Raw genomic sequence first — 21,705 nt, 5'->3', positions numbered from 1 at the left:
ACAATAGATGAAACTGCTTTTTGTAATTTAACAAAAAATCCAATTTAAGTAACATATTAAAAGAAGCATTATCAAATTGTTTCTCCTCAAAACACTGTAGCTATTAAACTCCTTAATTACTTCATTTTCACTCTCAGTGTAACATTAACAGTTTAGCACTTCAAGTATAAAAACGATTAATGAGCCTGAGAATTCATTCACATACATATCACTTTGCAGCTTGACACAACCCTGGAGCCTGTTCTCCGTTCTAACCACAGACATACTTCCCTAGAAAATGTCTTATTGCATATTAAATGCCTAGTCTTTGCAAAGTGTGCATAATTATAGAAATCTTTTGTGTTTCTTCTAAACCAACAGCTAAGACAACAACTCAAATGCATTAAAAAGCAAGTAACTTTTAAAGCCAGTTTTTATCCATGGGGAATGCCATATATATATATGGCATTGTAACTCTCCCTTCTCTCTCGATTCAATTGTGTTTTGAGCAGAACTGTCATCCGTCTAAAAATGTATCTTTTAACATTTTTAAACATGAAGGAAAATACTTTCAATTTCTATATTTATATCTATGTGAGTACTGCAGTTTGGGAAAATATGATGAGAGCAAAGATTCATAGAATAAGATTTTACTTGGAGTGACTGTCAAAAATATCTTCAGTGGGCTATTTCTGTCTAACCATCCTTGGCTTGCAATGATGACATGTGGTTACATGTCTCTTTCAGCTTTGCTGAATTTTCTTTTTGATCTCCCCTAAGGTGATTCCATATTGCTGACTTTGTCCAGTTATTTTAGAGTTTTAATCTTTTAAGTGTGAACAATGGTACTGCTTGTCTTTGCCTCCCTTTGGTCTTTCTACTATATTCTGTAGAGTTCATCCAAGCCAGTGTATTGTCCACACCTCTAAGTCTTCTTTCCCCCACATATTCATTACCTATAAGCTCTTTGCTGTCTTGATTCAGTACTGGATCAGAACAATTAAATAAACCTTTGCTCAGAACTCAAATAAATCACTTGTCAGGCTTGTCATAACAGGAGATTACAGCTACTGAAAGGTGTACCAGGCCAGTTGCCTTCTTTATTCAAGTGGCAAGAAAGCTGCAGACCACCTGCTAGATTAGAAATAAAATTTTCTTGTGCTTTCATTCACGCAGATGTATTTATATGACATAAAATATATATATTTCTAGGGTTGGGTGGTGGCCCACGCACCTGGTTGAGCGCACTTACAATGTGCAAGGACCTGGGTTCAAGATCCCGGTCCCCACCTGCAGGGGGGAAGCTTTGCGAATGGTAAAGCAGTGCTTCGAGTGTCTCTCTGTCTCTCTCCTTATCACCCCCTTCCCTCTCAATTTCTGGCTGTCTCTATCCAATAAATAAATAAATATAATTTAAAAAGAATACACTGATTTCTGTTTGCTTTTTAGAGGGAGGCATTCATTTTGGGGGCAAACTACCTGACCTACTGAACTAGATGTGGTTACACATCTATTAGAATACCTTTTAAAAACTATACATCTACTCTAGTAAAACACAGGTAACATTACCTCACTAGTAACATTAGTCTGTACTACAAGTGTAGTTTTGTGGTTGGACATCACTGACTGACAACTAGACAGCTGACATTATAAGACAATGCAGTTAACCAGGACCACAAGATATTTTTATTATGATAACTGTACTTTTATCAAAACCCTTACCAGATAAAATAGAGGATATCCAGATCAAAAATAAGAAATAATAATAATTATTATTACTAGCCATGAGGGTCATTGCTGACGGCCCCATACCTGCATGATTCTGCATCCAGTTAGCCCAATCCCTCTTCATTTTTAAATAGAGGGAGAGAGGGAAAGGAAGAGAGAGAGACAGAAAGAAGAAGGGATACCACAGCACTGCTTCACCATATGTGAAGTTTCCTCCCTGTTTGGTGGCTGTGGCTTGAACTGGATCCTCAAACAGGGGAATGTGTGTCCTCAAGCAGGTGAGTTACCTGCTGACCTATATAAGTTAGTTTTTAAGAGATACTCAGTTGAAAATTCAGCAAATATGCCTCGTGTGGTGGCCAGGGGCTCATATAATGAGTCTTCCTGCATGGCAAAGTGTACACTGTACTGGCTGAACTATCTTACGGCCCCCCAAATCTTTTTAATATAAGTATATTACATGGGATTATTCTTTTTTTAAGGTTTTTACTTAATTTATTAATGAGAAAGAAGAGAGAGAGAGAAAGAACCAGACATCACTCTGGTATACGTGCTGCCAGAGATTGAACTCAGGATCTCATGCTTGAGAGTCCAGTGACCCATCCACTGTGCCATCTCCCGGACCACATGGAATATTCTTTTTAAATAACTTATTTTATCAATTTCATATGTTTGTGAGAGGGAGAGGGAATGGGGGAGGTGAGAGAGAGAGATAGCAGAGTACCACTATGATATATGCCATGCTAGTAATCAAGTCCCGCACTCCCAAGCTAAACCATTTCCTGGCTGCCATGAGCAGTTTTTTTTTCCTTGCTTGCTTTTTTCCCCCACCAGGGTTATTGCTTTGGTTTGGTGCCTGAACAACAAATCCCAGGGACCTTCCCCCCCCTTTTTTGCCTCCAGGGTTATTGCTGGGGCTTGGTCCACTGCTCTTGGAGGCCGATTTTTTCCATTTTTTTTGCCCTTGTTATTATTATTATCATTACCATTGCCATTGCCATTGTTGTTGTTGGATGGGACAGAGAGAAATCGAGATAGGAGGGGAGACAGGGAGAGAGAAAGACACTTGCAGACCTGCTTCACCGCTTGTGAAGCGACCCTTTGCAGGTGGGGAGCCAGGGCTCCAACCATGTTCCTTATGCCACTACTTGTGCTTTGCGCCACATGCACTACCGCCCCACCTCCGTCCCCCCCTTTTTGTAGTTTAATAATAAATATAATTTATTTTGAAGCTACATTTGTTATTTCCTTCCATATTATAGAACTCCAACAAAGTGTCATAATTATTATTAATTTCCATGTATCAGTTGACTACATTCATCAAACATGTTACTATAAACAATCCTAAATCTGATTTTCACTACCATTTCTTTTTTAATTTCTTTATTTTTAAAAATTTATTTATAAAAAGAAACACTGACGAAACCATAGGATAAGAGGGGTACAACTCCACACAATTTTCACCACCAGAACTCCGTATCCCATCCCCTCCCTTGAGAGCTTTCCTATTCTTTTTTTTTAAATTTTTTATTTAAGAAAGGATTAGTGAACAAAAACATAAGGTAGGAGGGGTACAACTCCACATAATTCCCACCACCCAATCCCCATAACCCAACCCCTCCCATGGTAGCTTTCCCATTCTCTAGCCCTCTGAGAGCATGGAGCCAGGGTCGTTGAGGGTTGCAGAAGGTAGTAGGTCTGGCTTCTGTAATTGCTTCCCCACTGAACATGGGCGTTGACTGGTCGGTCCATACTCCCAGTCTGTCTCTCTCTTTCCCTAGTAAGGTGTGTCTCTGGGGAAGCTGAGCTCCAGGACACATTGGTGGGGTCTTCAATCCAGGGAAGCCTAGCCAGCATCCTGGTGGCATCTGGAACCTGGTGATTGAAAAGAGAGTTAACATATGAAGCCAAACAATTTGTTGAGCAATCATGGATCCCAAACTTGGAATAGTGGAGAGGAAGTGTTAGGGAGGTACTCACTGCAAACTCTAGTGTACTTGTGCTTTCAGGTATATATTTTGCAGTAGTTTATGGATACCTGTGCACATAAGCTCTCTCTCACAGAAACTGGTGTATATCTAGGTTATGGGACTTTGTTAGAAAGTGAACTACCTGAGATGAAATTAGAGTGTACTGTAAAAGGAAAGGTCTCACCCGAGTAATGAAGCTGAAGGGTTGTCATTCCACACGTGAAGTCTCTGGATACAGTCTGAGGTGAAGCATGTTGAGGTGGCAATCGTTGCTTTGGTTAGGTTGTGATCGGCAGATGCAATATTATTTGGTTTGGATTGGGAGATGCATACGGGAAAGTGGGCCCTATCCAAGGGTTCCAGGACTGGGGGAAGTAGGGGCTCTATAGTGAAGATGTGAGGTTCCTGCTGTCTTAGGGTCCAAAAAGACAATCGATAGTTAATATTATCATCACATTATTTGTTAATTGGGTTAACATGGAAAAGTCCCTTTGTTATGGTTTGCTGTACAGTACCCAGTATCTTGTATATAGCTGTGCTATTGGATGCTTCTAATCTACTTGGTCTAGGCTTTTGAGAGAGTCCGCATATCAAATACATAGCCTATATATTAAAAAGATTCAGTTTGTCTTTTGAGAAACTTTGAGACATACAATTGATTTCCCCCTCTCATATTAATTAACTACTGATTTATATGTCTACATTTTGCTAGGAGTGTACATAAACACCATTCCCACCACCAAAGGACTGTGACCCATCCCTCCTGCCCACTCCCACCCCCCACTGGCCCAGGAAGCTACATGTCTACCCCTCACCACTGGGTTTTTACTTTGGTGCCCTACTTACAATTTGATCAGGTCCTGCTTTTAGTTTCCCTTTCAGATCTTCTTCCTCAACTTCTGTTGATGAGTGGGATCATCCCATACTCATCTTTATTTTTCTGACTTAGCTCACTTAACATAATTCCTCCTAGCTCTGTCCAAGATAGGTCAGAGAAGGTGGGTTCATTGTCCTTGATAGCTGAATAGTATTCCACTGTGTATATATACCACAGCATTCTCAGCCACTCATCTGTTGTTGGGCACCTGGGTTGCTTCCAGGTTTTAGCTATTATGAATTGTGCTGCTATGAACATAGGAGTACACACCTCTTTTTGGTTGGGTGTTATGGAGTCCTTGGGGTATAATCCCAAGAAGGAATTACTGGGTCATATGGAAGGTCCATGTCTAGCCTTCTGAGAGTTTTCCAGACTGCTCTCCACAGAGGCTGGACCATTTTACACTCCCACCAGCAATGTAAAAGGGTTCCTCTGTCCCCACATCCTCTCCAGCATTTGTTGCTGCTGTCCTTTTTGATGTATGCCATTCTTACAGGAGTGAGATGGTATCTTAGTGTTGTCTTAATTTGCATTTCTCTGATAATCAGTGACCTAGAGCAGTTTTTCATATGTTTGTTAGCCTTTTGGATCTCCTCTGTGGTGAATGTTTTGTTCATTTCCTCTGCCCATTTTTGGATGGGGTCATTTGCTTTTTTGCGGCTAAGTTTGCTGAGCTCTTTATATATTTTGGTGATTAGTTTCTTGTCTGATGTCTGGCATGTGAAGATCTTTTCCCATTCTGTGAGGGGTCTCTCTGTTTGTTTAATAGTTTCTTTGGATGTGCAGAAGCTTTTCAATTTGATGTAGTCCCATTGGTTTGTTTCTGCTTTAGTCTTCCTTGCAAATGGGTTTGATTCATCAAAGATGTCCTTGAGGTGTATGTGGGAAAGTGTTTTACCAATGTTTTCCTCTAAGTATTTGATTGTTTCTGGTCTGACATCTAGGTCTTTGATCCATTTGGAGTTGATTTTTGTTTCTGGTGAGATAAAGTGGTTCAATTTCATTCTTCTGCATGTTAAAACCCAGTTTTCCCAGAACCATTTATTGAAGAGAGCCTCCTTTTTCCATTTAATCCTTTGGACCCCTTATCAAAGATTAGATGCCCATAGGTGTTGGGATTTACTTCTGGGCTTTCAATTCTGTTCCACTGGTCTGTGTGCCTATTTTTGTTCCAGTACCATGCTGTTTTGATGATGATGGCTTTATAATATAGTTTAAGGTCTGGGAGTGTGATGCCTCCATTTCTGTTTCTTTTCCTTAAGATGGTTTTGGCAATTCTAGGTGTTTTCAGGTTCCAGATAAATGATTGTAGTGTTTGTTCTATTCTCTTAAAGAAGCTTGGTGGAACTTTGATGGGTATTGCATTAAATTTGTATATGGCTCTGGGGAGAATATTCATTTTGATCATATTTATTCTTCCAATCCATGAGCATGGGATATCTTTCCATTTCTTGGTATCAGTTTCTATCTCCTTGAGTAGTGACTCATGGTTTTCAGTATACAAGTCTTTCACTTCTTTGGTCAACTTTATCCCTAGGTATTTGATTGATTTTGCTGAAACAGTAAATGGGAGTGATTTCTGGATGTCTTCTTCTCTAGATTTAGTGTTTGCATAAAGAAATGCCACTGATTTTTGTACATTGATTTTGTAGCCTGATACCTTGCTATATTGCCTAATAACTTCCAGTAATTTTCTGCTGGATTCTTTAGGTCTTTCTATGTATACTATCATATCATCTGCAAATAGTGAGAGCTTGACTTCTTCCCTTCCAATCTGTATCCCTTTGATTTCTTTTTCTTGCCTGATTGCTATGGCAAGAACTTCCAATACTATGTTGAAGAGTAACGGTGACAGTGGACAGCCCTGTCTAGTCCCCGATCTGAGGGGGAATGCTTTCAACTTCTGTCCATTGAGTATGATGTTGGCTGTAGGTTTGCTATATATAGACTCCACTATCTTGAGGAATTTCCCATCTATTCCCATTTTTTGTAGAGTTTTGAGCATGAATGGGTGTTGGATTTTGTCAAAAGCTTTCTCTGCATCTATTGAGATAATCATGTGGTTTTTGGCTTTGCTTTTATTGATGTGGTGAATGACATTGATTGACTTACGGATGTTGAACCAGCCTTGCATTCCTGGGATGAATCCCACTTGGTCATGATGAACAATCTTTTTGATGTGTTGCTGTATCCGGTTGGCCAAGATCTTGTTTAATATTTTGGCATCTATGTTCATCAGAGATATTGGTCTGTAGTTTTTATTTTTTGTTCTGTCTCTATCAGCTTTTGGTATCAGGGTGATGTTGGCTTCATAAAAGGTGGAAGGGAGTATTCCTTTTTCTTCAATCTTATGGAATAGCTTAAGAAGTATGGGTATTAACTGTTTCCTGAAAGTTTTGTAGAATTCGTTTGTGAAGCCATCTGGTCCGGGACTTTTGTTGTTGGGGAGATTCTTAATAACGGTTTCAATTTCTTTGTCTGTGATTGGTGCATTTAGATTTTGTAGTTCTTCTTGGTTCAGTTTTGGAAGTGCATAGGTTTCTAGGAATTGTTCCATTTCTTCCAGATTCTCTAGCTTGGTGGCATATAGTTCTTTATAGAAGTTTCGCAGAATTCTCTGGATTTCTGTGGTGTCAGTTGTGATATCTCCTCCATCGTTTACAATTCTATTAATTTGAGTCTTCTCTCTTTTTTGTTTGGTGAGTCTGGCTAGGGGTTTGTCAATTTTGTTTAATCTTTCAAAGAACCAACATTTGGCTTCATTGATCTTTTGTATGGTTCTTTTATTTTCGATGTTGCTTATTTCTGCTCTAACTTTAGTGATTTCTGTCCTTCTGGTTGCTTTAGGGTTCCTTTGTTCATCTTCCTCTAAGTCCTTGAGGTGTGCAGTAAGGTCATTCATTTGGGCTTCTTCTTGGTGTTTAATATGTGATTGTATGGCTATAAGTTTCCCTCTCAGTACTGCTTTAGCTGTGTCCCAAATATTTTGATAGGTTGTGTCTTCATTTTCATTAGTTTCCAGGAACATTTGAATTTCCTGTTTGAGTGAGTCTCTGACCCAGTGGTTCTTAAGGAGCATGTTGTTTAGTTTCCAAATTCTATGTCTTTTAATAATTTTCCGTTTGTTGTTAAATGTTAGTTTTACTCCACTGTGGTCTGAGAAGATACTTGGGATGATTTCAATGCTCTTGAATTTATTGATGCTGTCTTTGTGGCCGAACATGTGGTCTATCCTTGAGTATGTGTTATGTGGATTTGAAAAGAAGGTGTATTCCAGTTTTTTGGGGTGGAGGAGTCTGAAAATGTCCAAGAGGTCTAGTCTGTCAATCTCTTCATTCAATTCTCTTGTATCTTTATTGGTTCTCTGCTTGTTGATCTGTCTAAGTGTGAGAGTGGGGTATTGAAGTCTCCCACTATTATTGTATTACTATTGATGTATTTTTGAAATTCTTTCAGTAGATGCTTCATGTATTTAGATGGTCCCTCGTTGGGTGCATAGATGTTAATAATTGTTAAGTCTTCTTGGCTGATTGATCCTCTAATCATTATGTAATGTCCTTGCCTATCTTTTATTTCTTTATTTAATTTGAAATCTATCGTGTCTGAGATGAGAATGGCTGTTCCTGCCCTTTTGTGTGGACCGTTAGCCTGTATGATAGTTTTCCATCCTTTCACTTTAAGTCTGTGTTTATCTTGTTGTGACAGATGGGATTCTTGCAAGCAGCATATGGTTGGGTTATGTTTTCTGATCCATCCCCCCACCCTGTGCCTTTTGATGGGTGAGTTTAAGCCATTGACATTTATTGATATTATGGATTTAATGTATTGTAGTGCCATTGTTCTAAAAAACAATTTGTTTACTCCGATATATTGCAAGTATTATAGTGATGTTCTTGTTTATAAGAGGTCTTTTAGTACCTCTTTCAGGGCCGGCTTGGTGATGGTTGCCTCCTTTAACTGTTGTTTGTCTAAGAAGGTTTTGATCCCTCCATCTAGCTTGAATGAAAGTCTAGCAGGATATATAATCCTTGGTTGAAACCCTTTTTCATTCAGGGCTCGATAGATATCTTGCCACTCCCTTCTGGCTTTTAGAGTTTGAGTGGAGAAATCTGCAGATAATCTTAAGGGTTTTCCCCTGTATGTGACTTTTTGTTTCTCTCTTGCAGCCAGCCCTTAGGATCCTTTCTTTATCCTTACTTCTTCTCATTGTGACTATGATGTGTCTTGGTGTCTTCAGGTCTGGGTTGATTCTGTTTGGTACTCTCTGGGCCTCTTGAACCTTGATATCCTTTCTGTTATTCAGGTCTGGGAAGTTTTCTTGTATTATTTCCTCTAGAATATTTGCTTCCCCTTCCTCTCTTTCTTCCTCTGGCAGGCCAATTATACGAATGTTACTTCTTTTGATATCATCCCATATGTCTCTGTTGTTGTTTTCAGTGTCTCTCAATCTCTTTTTAAGCTCTTTCACCTCTTTCTTAGTTTTCTCTAACTCATCCTCTGTCTGACTAATTCTGTTTTCTGCTTCTGTTAGTCTGCTTTCCCTTGCCTCAGCTTCTTTCTTCATTACAGCTATTTCAGCTTTCAGTTCTCTAATTGCCTCAAGATAATCAGTATTTTCCTTGGGGGTCTCAACTGTTGTTTCCCTAATACTGCCACTCCTTTCCTCCAATGTTGTTTTCATTTCAGTGATTAATAAGTTTATTATTGCTTGCATACTTTTCTTATCTATGGTTACTTCTGACTGATTTGTGGTTTCTTCTGGGCTCTTGTCTTCATTCATTGGGGTAGCAGTTTTATTTGTTTTTAATCTACCCTTTTTTTATTTTTATGTGTTTCTCTCTTTTTTTATGCTCTGTTATTCCTCAGTTGTTGTGTCTTGAGTACAAGTAACACTGTACTAAATACCTTTATGACAATTGCACTCACCAACCTCCGGAATTACAGTAGCAACTGAAGTAAGTATTGAAGTAGTTTACTCATTACCAGTTAGCCAAACAATTTCTCCAGTCCGTGAAAAAATAGTAACCAAATCCCAGTGAAGAAAGAGAAAAGAAAGAGAGGATAGCAAGAATAGACAGTTATGCAAATCTACTATCCAGTGTATATTCTAGGGGTAACAAGAGGGGAAAGGGAACTAGAGCAGAGATACACACATAGAGAGTCTACTCTGAGTCAGATTTCTTCCCCAAAGTAATTCACAAATTCAGAAAGGCAAAGAAGAAAGAAGTGTATGACAAGATTAAAAAAAGAGAGAGAGAGAGAGATAAGAGAGAAAAGGGAGAAGATAAGAAGAAGAGTTGTAATTAAAGAGCAGTGCAAGGAACTTCCCAAATGTGTATCAGTGAATTAAAAAAAAAAAAAACCCTGTTTGGTGGTATGGGGTATCCTGCTAGGAGCTGGTCCCAGGGACTGCTTATGGGGGGGGGAAGGAGTTATGCTTGAAAATTAAAAGGAAGAAAAAAGAATTTTTTTCCCTACTCTAATTCTTAACCCAAATTAAGTTATAGTCACCTCCTTGGTGTCTAAGGACACCTTATTGGCTGGCCTGCTAAAGGCAGAAAATCCTATTGTCTCCAGGGGAGTGTGTCCGGAGCTCAGAGGCTAGCAGCTTCTCCGTCCGCCATCTTCCGGGAAACCCCCCCCCCCCAGACTTTTTTAAAGGATTTCTCGAAAATGAAAACTAGCTCCAAGTCCTTTGATCCAATGAGAGCTATACTCAAAAAGTCTTTGGATCTGCTCTCAGGGTCGCGGTGGACCCTGGCGACTCCCAAGAGGCAGCCCCCGAGCTAAAGTGCTCTCTCCGGGTCCTCTGCCCACCGCGCTCTGCAACTGGCGGAGGAGCCGCCTTCCCGGGCGGAGGACAATGCCCGGCGCACTCGCCTTGCCCGGCGCCGCCTGGGAAGTCTGGAGCCCCGCTAGTCCGTGTCACCTTTACTCTAATTCTTAACCCAAATTAAATTATAATCACCTCTTTGGTGTCACTCCTTATTGACTGGCCTGCTAAAGGCAGAAAATCCTACCATTGCCGACGATGCAATCAGAGCACTCGCTGTTAGCAGCTTCTCAGCTTTCCTATTCTTTCTCCCTCTGATCTTCGATAGAAACAATGATAATTTGAGATTGTGAGGGAGCCAGGAGGGGAAAGAGAAAGAGACTCCCGCAGCATTGCTTCACCTTGCTTGCAGGTGGGAACTAGGGGCTCGAACCCAGGTCCTTGTACATGGTAACATGTGCATTATACTGGATGCACTACCACCCAATCCCCATGTGGAGTATTCTTATGGCAAACAAATTCTTTGAGTGTCTAAAATACAAAATTGCACTGGGGGCAAACCTGTTTATAAATGATACTTTATAAGAAATAAAGTTCATTTGGAAAAATACACTTCCTGAGTTTAGTGACAAAATAAAATGGTTCCTATACCCTCAATGCCACAGAAGTGTGAGGAAATAACAAAGAAAAAAAACCCTTACAAATAGGAATCACCTGTGGAGCAAGCGTATGCCTTCTGGTGCTTGAGCAGACTGCAGGATCTCACCTGCAGACGCACGTTCGTCCACAAGCTCATGTACAGGGTCACGTTCCTTTCACTCACTCCACTTATTTCTCGAACTCACAGGTTTGGAGGCCTTGTCTCGCGATAGTTGGTCTCAGTACCAGGCAGACGCACGTTCGTCCACGTGCTCACATGCGGAGTAACGTTTGTTTACGCATTCCCCTGCTTTCTGGAACTTACAGTTTTGGATCTCTTGTCTCGCGATAGTTGGAATCAGTACCCGGCAAACCCACGTTCAACCACGTGCTCACACGTGGGGTCAGTTCCTTTCATGCTCTCCCGTGCTTTCTCAAACAAACGGCTTACAACTTTCGCGACAGTTGGACTCTGCCCTGCCTATAATGGTACTTCAGAAATTGGAACCCGGTCTTACCCAATAAGAAGTGTTTAGTTTATGGTGCTTTTGGCTATTCAGTGAAAAGTTTTGTAGAATTACATCCAAGTAGTCCTTTCCTTGCTTGTGTGGAACTTGCTGAAAAGAAACAGTGGGCACGGTTTGTACGTGCGTTCAACTAGTGTGCATAATTCCAGAGTTGCTTGATTCTGAGTGCTGTGGAGAAGCGGACAGTGAAGAAAATTTGGGAGAATCTCTTAAGATTGTCAAAGAAGATGCCCAAGAAGAAAAGGCAGCAAAGAAGAGACATAGGTATAAATTCTAAAAGTATATTGTCCAGTTATCCCACAATACAAAACCAAGTATGCTAGTGGGTGGTTTTAAAATGTTTTGCTGTTTTACAAATTGATACTGTTGCTTTGTACCTAGAACTATATAGTAAGAACCAGAAGAGTAGCAGTGTCTGAGTAAACACATATCTTAACCCGTGCTAGTTAAAATTTTAAATTTGTGGGGGCCGGGCGGTAGCGAAGTGGGTGGGGGTTAAGCGCACATGGCGCGAAGCCGTAGGACCAGTGTAAGAATTCCGTTTTGAACCCCCCAGCTCCCCACCTGCAGGGGGGGGTCGCTTCACTGGCGGTGAAGCAGATTTGCAGGTGTCTATCTTTCTCTCCGCCTTTCTGTCTTCCCCTCCTCTCTCCATTTCTCTGTCCTATCCAACAACAACAATGACAACAATAATAATAACGACAACAACAAGGGTAACAACAAGGGCAAAAAAAAAAAAAAGGGAAAAATGGGCTCCAGGAGCAGTGGATTCGTAGTGCTGGCGCTGAGCCCCAGCAACAACCCAGGAGGCAGAAAAAAAAAAAAAAGAATTTTAAATTTGCGCTTGTTTGGTTTTGGTCCCTTTGCTGTGAATTATTTTATTAAATTATATTTATTGTCACCAGAGTTATCCCTGCAACTCGGTGACTGCACAACTCCACAGTTCTCTGTGGCCACTTCCCTCCCTTTGTTGATAGATTGAGGATGAGAAAAGGGGGTGTGTGTGACACCACAACAGGGGTCCACTGCTGCTGAGGTGCCCCTACCCCCACAGGTATTGCCATATGATAACTGGGGTTTGAACCCTGGTCTTTGCCTGCGCCCTGTACTGGAGTGAACCACTTGCCTGCCTGTACAAATTAGTTGCACCACACACCAATAAGATGCCACTCATTTATTTTACTTTTAGTCTAGCTATTCTTGAGAAGTTGTTCAATTTTATTTTAATGTATTTTTATTAGTGGTTTAACATTGCTTTTACAGAATTATCAGATTTCAGGAGTTTTGTCTCTGTAAAATCGGAGAACTAAGATGATGAGGGGACGAGGGGCATATAATTGTGGTGGAGGAATGTGGTGACATACATGTAGCAAGTGTGGGTATGAAATTACTCCTATAAATTAGTTTTTAATAGGTACCCAGTTGAAAATTCAGCTATTATAAATGATGGCTTTATTTCAAGCAACACTTTGATTCCTTTTTACTCTCTTCTCGATTCATTCAGTTTCTGTGTAACCACAAAAGATTGCTCATTCATATTGGTAAGTATGTTGGTGACTTTCCTTACTTGTCCTTCCAAGAAAAAATAGATTTAATTTCACTATGTATTGAGTGCTAACTTTTGCTAGTGCTACTTACTCATCTGTGCTAAATTTTACTAGTACCACTAATTTACAAGTAGTTTTCTTGGTGTGCTGCATATTAGCAATTTACATATTCAATTAGACAATTTTATTATAGAGATATTTATTGCTTCTAATTTTATGTCAGTTCTATTTTATTTTTGAGCATAGGCATAAGTTTAAATTCACTTAAGAAAACCAATTCTACTAGAGAAATGTACACCTGTTTTCATATGGTCTTTTATTTTAAATTCCAAATAAATAGATGGAATCATTCTTGGGTTACCATATCTACTGAGCTAGCTTAAAAATGCATTTGGGAAATATACATGTTACGACCCAAGAAAGTTATAGTGACTAATTATCTTGTTACCTAGATTTGCCTGTTGTCCTGTAAAATCTTCTTTGTAAAATGGGTCACAAATTGGGTCTGCCTGGATGTTAAGTAAGAATCTCACGTTTCATGGATTTGTACTGCAGTGCTAAACTAAACTAAAATTTCCTGTAAAAGTAAAATAATCCCAGCATAGATAACTTTGGAGAGTTATTTGTTTAGGTTCTCATCCACTGCCTCTTAGTTGATATGTGCTTGTGCCTAACCCAAGAACAGTACTCCCCTCTTGTTATTGAGAACAAGTCTTTGTTCCCTGGTGCTAGTAACACAAACCTTTCTGTTTCTCCCAGATTTCAAATTCTGATCTTTTTTTTCCTGCTCACTGCACATCTGACTCTTCTTGATTGATATTCTGATTTCAGCTTTAAGTGGTGACAACCTTCGAGTTTCTTTGTATGTAGATAGTGCTTGGGGAGCTATTTAAATCTGGAGAATTCAAAACTTACACAATTGAGAGTGCTTATTGCAATCACTGTTTTTATTTAAATTCTGTATTTGGGATGCTTGAGCACAGGGATAGAAACTCTTCTTTTAAAAGTTTGTTTTATCAGACACACAAAGAGAACATTTCTCTGGAACATGCTGTGTTCCTAGCCGTATATGCCACCCCCTTGACATATATATGTCCTTTTTTAGTGTTAACAAGATTATTGCTGGGACTCAGTACCTATATGATGAATCCACCATTCCCAGCATCCATTTTTCTTCTCCCCCTTTTTTATTTGATGAGGCAGAAATTGAGTGAAGAGGGAAGAAAGAGGGAGCTGGAGAGAGGAAGAGTGACAACCACCATTTGCTTCACTGCTCATGAAGTTTCACCCCTGAAGGTAGGAACCAGGAGCTTGAACCTGAGTCCTTGCAAATAATAATGTGTGCACTCAACCTAGTGTGCTACTGCCTGGCCCCTGACTAAAAATTTTTAAAGGGGATTATTTTTAGCTATTCTTGTCAGTATTATAGACTCCAAGATGGGTATTCAAAAGAACTCAAATTTAGATTTTTGTCTCTAGGTTTGTATATGAATTGTATATTCCTCAAGTCAATAATTGTGCTTTGGATGACAGGCTTAATGTCATAAATTGTCAGTCCTATGTTCCAAATCGCCATATCCATCTGTCTTGTGGAGTAGTTTTTTTTTTTCCTTGTTGAAAATCATTGTTCTCAAATGTTTTCTTTGGAAACTGCTTAGTGCTTACCCTCCAGTTACCAAGGTCATTATTATACTGAGAGCCAGGGACAGAATGGCATAATCATGAGATATGTACCAACCTTGAATTTAATTTGTTTGTGTAAAATCAGTTACCTAGTTACTTCTCTGCGCCTGTTTTAAGCTTTTATATTATGAGGATAATAATAAAATTCATTCTCTCTCACAGTGGTTAGGAAGATTGAAGAAATTTAAGTGCTTGACACATACAATCAGGAAACATTAAAAAAATTGTCCTTGTCTACTAATGTTGAAAAAAATCCCAACATACTTTATCCGTGTTGTACACAAATAGAGGTTAAAAATGCTGAGTCATTCATTCAACAAATTATCTCTTAAATGTTACTGCATTCCAGTTCCCAGTCAAAGTGAGCTGGCATAGATATTTGAGAAGCAATGATAGGATATATGACATATTAGTATTAATGTTATCTGGAAGAGGTGAAAGATGATGGTTGTAGGTAGAGAGAAAAAACTGAAAATCTATCCCCAAAAGTTAGTAACAGAAATAACAATTTGAGTTAATTTCAGTTAGAAATTAAAACCTGAGCTCAAATTTTGTTGAAACTAAAAAAGGTTTGATTTTGAGATGGTACTTAATGTGGACCTCAAGGATAAAGGTTAAAGGTTCCCCAGGCATGTATAGATAAGGAAAATAAGAGTTCTCTTTTTGGGGCCAGGTAGTAGCACAACAGGTTAAGCACACATGGTGCGAAGCGCACAGAGCAGTGAAGCAGGTCTGCAGGTGTCTGTCTTTCTCTCCCCCCTCTGTCTTCCTTTCCTCTCTCGATTTCTCTCTGTCCTATCCAACAACAATAATAACAACAACACGGGCAACAAAAATGGGGGAAAATGGACTCTAGGAGCAGTGAATTCATAGTAGTGCTGGCACTGAGCCTCAGAGATAACCCCGGAGGCAAAAAAAAAAAATTCTCTTTTACTTCCATTGTACTTTTAATATTTCTTAGTATACTTCTGGAGGGTTGTTGGAAAAGTCATGATGCATTTTTGCTTTGAAAAACAGAAAAAAAAAATGTTGTGACTTTTCCACAATAGTCTCATGTTGAAACCAGGCCCCAAAAGGACTGGACTGTCTTGATATGGTCCTGGGGTGAGGAAGGGTGTAACTTGAAAATGATGGTAACTCTGGGTTTATTCTTACAGTAACTTTTGCAAAAGAGCAATTAAGATACTTGAACTAAAGTTGCAAACAAAAGGACAAACTGAAGAATCAAAAACCCCTACCCAGTTTTTGCTCATCTAGAATTGTTACTTTAAAATAATAAAAAAATGTAATTAAGGCTAATTGAGCCTTTGTTCTAGAAGGAAGTTTGAGGAAGCATGGTCCAAAGAGGCAGAAAGACCTTAAGGCCTTGATTCCCTCCCTGCTTGCCTTAAAATTCTGCTCTTGGGTTTCCAGAGCTTCTCACTTCTACTTCCATAAAAACTGACATTCTTTACAGGGAGGAGAAAGAAGTCTATTTATTATACTTTCTGCCTTGTGATTTCAGGTTCTAGTACCAAGAAAACACCACTCCATCATCATCATCATCATCATCATCATCATCATCATCATCATCATCATCATCTATTTATTTCTTGAAAAAGTTAGCATTCTAGTTTCAGTTTCTGTGGCAGTAGGCAATGAGACCACATCTGTATTATGACTCAAATCTAGGTCAACACCTCCTTAAACGTACCAACCATTCCATTTGCCTGAATCTGAGTTTTTTCCCTAGGAAGCAAAAATTTCTGTGCTAAAATGTGAATGTTTCTTGTAAACTAGTAATGATTGCCTTTTTGTTAAAAGCAAGATTAAGATCATGTCTTACTTACTTAACTTCATGTATTCCAGAATCTTGAACAGGTTTGGATGCATTGAAGAAGCTATAGGAGAGGGGAGAAACTTTTCCTTAACTTTCTAGGTTCTTGGCTGAGACCCTTATGTAATAAAAAGAATGTTTAATAGGAGAAATACAAACAGAAGTTTAGTAACCTCCTATATATTGATACATGGGTGATACACAGTAAAATTGAGTCACTTACTCAAATGGCCCAAGCCACCATCTTCAATATCATCTTTAGCTACAAAAAAATGAAGATGTGCAGAGGTAAAAGGATCAGTTATTATTATTACTATATTAGATGAAGGGTAGCACACAGTGCTGTGGTTATTATGCAGATTTAAGTCACAGCCTTCTTCATGGATATGTCATCTTTTTCCTGGTTCATATGAGATGGCCTTATAAATCAAAATTTCCTTTTAAATGTATTTTTTCCTCTCAAAAGGGTAATTTCTACTGAGTTTTCAGGGATTCTTTTGTGTTTCTTAAAAATTACAAGCTGGAAAGACAGAATAATGGCTATGCAAAAGATTTTCATGCCTGAGGCTCTGAGGTCCCAGGTTCAGTTTCCATCACCACCACAGAGATGATCCATGCTATCTCTGGTCTCTCTTTCTCTTTCTCTCTCTCTCTGTATCTTTTGTTCTGTATCTTTCTATCAGTAAATAAATAAATATTTTAAAAATCAGCTCAAAATAATCCATATGCCAAAGAGGCATATTTGGCCTGGCATAGTATGTTTCCCCACCAGGTTCATCAAATATTGCGTTGATCCATTAGTTTTAACTAGAACCTTGAAAATGTGTCTGGATAATGATATATAGGCCTCACGAAGAAGTTCAGAACAGGTCTTCCCAAGAGCTGTCATTTTCACACAAGGATTATTTTCAGCTTTTATTTTCAATTGAAGCCCTTCAGGACAAGAAACTTTGTTACCTCCTTAATTACACAGAAAAAATTAAAATTGGGAGCATTACGCAGTATTGCAGTATTAGGTGTGTTATTATTATTAACCAGAAATTACTTTACTCAAGAAACCTTCCTATATGGAAAAGCAAACGTAATTATAGAGAATCTGGTCTTGGTCATATGTCTCCCTCCTTTCTCCCTGAAGTCCTATGCTCATATTCCATTCTACTTTTTTTTTTTTTTTTTTTTTTGGCTCTAGGGTTATCACTGGGGCTAGGTGCCTGAGCTATGAATTAACTGCTCCTGAGGCCACTTTCCCCCAGTTTTTAAAAGAGGAGGACAGAGGAAAATTGAGAGAAGAGGGAAAGATAGTGAGAAGGAGAGACACCTACAGACCTGCTTCACCACTTGTGAATTGACAGCCTGCCCCACCTGCGGGTGGAGAGCTGGGGGCTCGAACCAGGATCCTTGCTCTTTGTACTATGTGCACTTAACCCGGTGTGCTACCTCCTGTCCCCTCATATTCCATACTTTAGCTCAGGCTATATACTATTTTTCCTCACTGACCTTAGAATCCTCATTTCTTTGTAGAGTATGTAATTAAATTTGGACTTTTCCCTTATTAATATATCTGATCTCAGTTTGATTATTTGGCCAGCTTGAGAGGAAAACAAAGGTGTAGGGGAAAATTTCCTCTCTTTCCTGACAATGGTAAACCAGAAGAGATATTCCTTAAAGTTAGAAAATAAGGGAAAGTAGAGCTTTTTGCCTGAAAGAAAAGCAAAGGGAAAAGTAAGCCTTACTTATTATATTGGACAAAAGATGGATTCTGTCCCTAATTTGTTCCAATAATTTATATTATATATTCATTTGGATGCATAAGATACCTGGTTCAAGCCCCTCATCCCCCACCTGCGGGGGGGGGGGTTGGGGGTGGTGGGAAGCTTCATGAGCAGTGAAGCAGGCCTGCAGTTGTCTCTTTTCTATCCTTCCCAACCCTCTTAATTTCTCTGTCCTGTCAAGTACAAAGAAAAAGGAAAAATGGACTCTAGGAACAGTGTTTTATTCATAGTGCAAGCACTGAACCCCAGTCATAACCCTGATGGCAAAGAAATAAGTAGTTACATTAAAATATGTTAAATTCTAGTATAATTACTATCATGTGATAATGGCAATGCTATGCTGAATGAGAAAATTTATAGCATTATACTAAGACACTGAGAAATTTTAAAAGCTAGATGTTTCCATGTATAAACTTAAAGGAGAATATCTATTAATATAGGGTCGGGGGGTAGATGGCATAATGGTTATGCAGAGACTCTCATGCCTGAGGCTCTGAAGTCCCAGGTTCAATCCCCTGCACTGAGTAGTTGTCTGGTAATAATAATAATAATAATAATAATAATAATAATAATAATAATAATAATCTGTGAATATATACAGCAAACCTGTGCTTAAAATTTCTGGTGAATAGCATTTATTAAGTATAATTAAGTTCTCATGAAGTTTAAGTCTTTAATCTTCTAAAATGCCCAAACTGGTTCAGTTGTTCAGGAATTACTGTTGCTTACTATTTTTCTTTTCTGAAGGGCTATTTTATTTTTATTTGTATATTTATTTTGGTTGCTACCAGGGCTTCACGATTCTGGGCCAATGTTTTCAGATAGATAGATGCCATAGCACTGAAACTTTCTCCAGTGCTTTGGAGGCTGAGCTTGAACTTCGATTACTTGCATGGTTAAGCAGATACACTATGAAAATAAGCTGTTTTCTTGTCCTAGAAGGGCTCTATTAAAAACTGGAAATAGCATTAGCACATAAAGAAGGAGCTTCCTGATCATGTGTAAAGCTTCTGTCTTATAGGAGGGAACCAGGGGCTTGAACCTGAGTAACATGTATACGCTATCAGGTGCACCACCTCCCAGTACCCTATATATTTAAATTTAATAAATACTTTGGCCTCACATATCTACTAGTTGCTAGATGGGGTATCCTACTTATACTTTTGTATCTTAACTGAACAAAAGTGATAAATTTGTTTCAACACGTAATTGCCAAAAGGATCTAATCATATTTAACAGTAAAAATAATACCACAGTTACATCCAAGAATCTGTGTTGTTCTTTGCATTCTTAGTTGTGAACATAGTTGGTGACCCAGTACTCACATATTATTTAACAGCTACTACTTGAAAATTATTAGAGATTTCACCAAATCTTGGTGATATCTACCAAGAAGTGGTGGAGACATTGAATTCTGAATTTCTCATCCCTTGGGCAGCAGGGGAATAAGAATCATTTAAAACCACTAGGCTAAATTTATTGAAGAGGGGAATCTATATGAATGTACTGTGGATACTTAATGCATCTAGTCAGCAAAAAAAGTGTGTTTTGGCCAAAGAAATAAGAATCTTCCTAGTAACTTCTACCAGAGAAACTAGATCAGAATCAGAGTTCATCCTACAGATTCTTAACATGTGTGACTTTGCAGTAGAAGCCACATTGACATTGCTGAACTGCTTTATTTTCTTGATTATTCGATTTCATATGAAATATGATCGAAACCAGTGGGTCTGCACTGGTGTTTATTTCTCTCCTAATGCTTTCCTAAGTGTGTCTTATAGTATTCAACATAGTGTCAAATTGATTCACCTTCTTCAGGATGAGAATTATATGCAATTTGATAAGCTTTCCTCAGTCTTTGTCTTCTGACATGTTCTGTTATAACTAAGAAAAATTACAGCCTTTTTTCTTACTGAAAATAATTTATATCCAGTAGTGTTTTTGTGCCTGCACAGAGCATAATCTCTAAAGGCTTAAATATCAGCATTTGTAGCTCTATGGGTATCATGGTATTAAAACAGTTCCAAAGACAAATTACACTTTTAAATGTTCATGATACTGAGTTTATCCCTCAGACCTTATAATTGAACTCAGTAAATCAGACACATCCCCATGTGTTCTTCTAGTGGAGCAAGGAAAGAATGTTAAAAAAATTAGAATGGTTTTTATATGACTATTAAACATGATAAATAAAGTGAGTCTTGTTACCATGAGAGACATAACTTTATTGATCACTTAGTTAAAAGCTGCTAAATGAATGAAAAGATAAAAGCTGAAGGGGATTGATACTTTTCCTCTTGAGGAAATGTTTTCTTCTAGCAAAGATTCAATGACTACATACTAGGAGTAGTGATACATGGGGAACCCTGGTTCCTCTTTCTCTTCCTCGGCCTTTTACAGTTGAGTGTATCACTGATAATCACCCCTAGATTTCCATGCTTTACTAAAGTCCATTTTCCCTCCAGGAACAGAGCTCTAATATTCTAACTTCTTTTCTGTATCCTGTAGCTGGGTCATGCTTCTGATATCCAGCCCAATTTTCTAGTGGTAGTACAACAGTTAGCCTGATAACTTCTATACCATTCGGCAGTAATCCGTTGATTCTAGTATCTTGCTTAGGCTGCCTCATGTCAATCCTTTGAATATATATATATATATATTTCTGCTTTCTCATTTCTTTCCTTTCTTTCTTTCTTTCTTTTTTTTTTTTTGCCTCCACAGTTATTGCTGGGGCTCAATGCCTGTACTTTGAACCCACTGCTCCTGGAGGCTGTTTTTTTCCCTTTTGTTGCCCTTGTTGTTTATTGGTATTGTTATTGCTGTCATTGTTGTTGGATAGGACAGAGAGAAATGGAGAGAAGAGGGGAAGACAGAGAGGTGGAGGGAACGATAGACACCTGCAGACCTGCTTTACTGCCTGTGAAGCGACCCCCCTGCAGGTGGGGAGCAGGGGGCTTGAACCAGGATCCTTACGCTGGTCCTTGCACTACTGTCCGGCCCCCTGCTTTCTCATTTCTACAGACCTTTCTTTTTTTTTTGTTTTCATATATATATATATATATATTTGCCTCCAGGGTTATTGCTGGGGCTCAGTGCCTGCACCATGAATCCACTGCTCCTGGAGGCCATTCACCACCCCCCTTGTTGTTGTAGCCTTGTTGTGGTTATTATTGTTGTTTCTGATGTCATTCATTGTTGGATAGGACAGAGAGAAATGGAGAGAGGAGAGGAGGACAGAGGGGGAGAGAAAGACACCTGCAGACCTGCTTAACCGCCTGTGAAGTGACTTCCCTGCAGGTGGGGAGCCGGGGGCTCGAACCGGCATCCTAATACCAGGTCCTTGCGTCTTGCGCCATATGCACTCAATCTACTGCGCCACCGCCCAGCCCCCTGT

General features: G+C 39.1%; 1 protein-coding gene across 1 annotated transcript in view; it reads left to right on the top strand.

Annotated features, from left to right (window-relative positions):
• Window positions 1-21,705, top strand: part of IL1RAPL1 (interleukin 1 receptor accessory protein like 1) — a 1,270,353-nt gene that overhangs the window by 74,732 nt on the left and 1,173,916 nt on the right. The window lies entirely within an intron of this gene.

This window comes from Erinaceus europaeus, chromosome X (genome assembly GCF_950295315.1).
Source record: "Erinaceus europaeus chromosome X, mEriEur2.1, whole genome shotgun sequence".
In the NCBI taxonomy this organism is placed as follows: Eukaryota; Metazoa; Chordata; class Mammalia; order Eulipotyphla; family Erinaceidae; genus Erinaceus; species Erinaceus europaeus.
Note: the sequence above shows the minus strand (reverse complement) of the source record. Positions and strands in the feature narration are given on the sequence as shown.